This window comes from Aplysia californica, unplaced genomic scaffold, assembly GCF_000002075.1.
Source record: "Aplysia californica isolate F4 #8 unplaced genomic scaffold, AplCal3.0 scaffold00135, whole genome shotgun sequence".
Lineage (NCBI taxonomy): Eukaryota > Metazoa > Mollusca > Gastropoda > Aplysiida > Aplysiidae > Aplysia > Aplysia californica.
The window spans coordinates 474,228-476,537 of NW_004797405.1; positions in this window are offsets into that span (position 1 = coordinate 474,228).

Below are 2,310 nucleotides of genomic sequence, written 5' to 3' on the forward strand. Positions count from 1 at the left end.
GGGGGGGGGGGGGGTTGCTTTAAAAAAACAGCACACCTCGTAGATAGCAGCGTTCATTAACGCCATACATATGGATTGAGCAGGCAGAGAACGTTTTCTTTTTATCTTGTTTTGTCATTTTCCTCCTTAATTCACGCCTCGAGGATCCTTTGATCTATCAGCCAAGCCGATAAGAGTTTCTTGATGATCAGAAAGCGCCATATTTAGTGAGATCTTATCCTTTGGTTAGATTTGAAGGTCGTTCTCTGAGCTTCGTCGTAAGACAAGCATAATGAGTGCACACTGTCGAATTCTCTTGATTAAGCCGGGACCAGCTAGCGTTTATTTAGGGGGCTTTCGTGGCCAGAGGTTAAGGTGCTCGCCTCTCATTCAAAGGTCATTCTATCGTCCTTATCTCCCCTTCTTCTTTTTTATATTTGTTACTCTCTTGTAACTCTTCTAATCTTCTGGCGCTTATATGACCTTATGCAGTTGCGAGCGCCGTAAAACCTCAACTAAAACAAACAAGAGGTCCCGGGTTCGAATCCGGGCAGTGACCGAAAAATTTTGTTATCTAAAATTGTCTCCTTTCACCTCATTTCCTGCTCTCTAGCAATGTTCTATCGTCTGCTTTCGTCTCCACATTCTTCCCCCCAACCTCTCACCTCCTTTACCCCACCTCTGGGCTCCTGACTCTTTCTGCAGGCTTTCTACTGCTACTCCTTGGCTCCTTCGTACTGCTTCTTTCAGCCACACCCCTGATCTTCTGGTGGGGAAAGACCTACACCTTGCCTTCTCGGACAATGGCGAAAAATTTCGAAAGTCCGGTGAGTAATCTGCGCACATTAAAGATCCCTTGGTGGTCTAAAATCGATAAGAGTAGGCTTCGGCTGCCACACGGGAAAAATTCAAATTTTCCTACCAACTGAAAGTTTTTAACGTGTCCTGCGCGCTCATATGACCTTATGCAGTTGGGAGTGCCGTAAAAGACTTACAAAAAAGAGTTTATTTCATTCTGGAGCTAGAGATACTAATATAAAAACAATTTGACCCAATTTGACTAAATTCATTTGTGACTTTCAAACTCAAAGTGGTATGTTTTTCAGGGTCGTGTGTGGAATCGGTCGTACCAAAGAAGTGGCTTTTGCCCGCCCATGGAAGAAAATCTGGCTGGACTCGGACTCATTTCGGCAGAATCCGATTGGCAGTGTGCAGTGAGTATTAGTAATACATTTAATAGAGAGAAGGTTGTCGTATCGTTAAGGGTAATGAGAAGGATCGATTTAAAGAAAAATACTATGCTATATGATTAGGTTCAGTCCATCCATGTGAAGGCAGGAGTACTCTTAACGTTTAATTCTGAATTGTGACGAGTAATGAAAGTTGATGTTTCTTCTTATGACATGAGGAAGCCAAACCTATAAGATATTATGCAGGTGTCTCTAAAAAAGGGAATCAATTTTAAGGGATAACTCGGTCAGACTTGCACCAATTCAACCTGATAGGTCCATTTTTTTGCTCTCGTTATCTGCACGTCGAATTAATACGCGATCTTTGAAGTTTAAGGCTAAACAATAGTCAGATTTCATTGTAAGATCTCGATTTGAATATGCTTTTATGTGAGAGTAGGGTACAAGGCCAAGGAAGTGTGGGATGTGATAAAAGTCTATAGTCGTTAAGCTTTGTTCTTCTGTTTTGTTTGGATGGGTTTTTGTGTTCACCACTTGTCATAGAACTAGATCTATCTCTCGCTGCAAGATCCGACCAAACTAAACAATATAATCATATGTAACAGATCGTCTTCGCCTGGATAGAGATGGGCTCATTGAACAAATACACAAAAGAATATTCAGAAACAAGGAAAGCGTTTCATGTCCCATTGTTGACAGCTGCTGCACTGCTGCTATGCAATTTTGAGGAAAAGAAACGTCATCAACCCCTCCGAAGCGTGAATTCACTATTCGTTACATTTGAGTACGTTTGCGATTGTTCTTTGTTTTTTAACAAGTAAGTCCATCGGGCGACCTTCGCTATTCACTTTCACGTCGCCATTCACTTGTCACCCAGTCTCGTAATCATAAAGTACAAAGTCTTTCTGTATTTACCCCCAAGGGTTTTAGGTATAATGCTTTAATTTTTTAAGGGTTGAGAAAATCCGTAGATCTAGTCCAAAAAAATCACACGACAATCAAATGGCTGTGGCTATCCATGGACGCTTCCAATGATTGTGAATAGTGAAAAAATCGTGAACATTGAATAGTACAGTCGGATAGCACAGGACTAGTTGACAGTACATGATCCACCACGGATGGGAAGAAAGAGAGAGAGAGA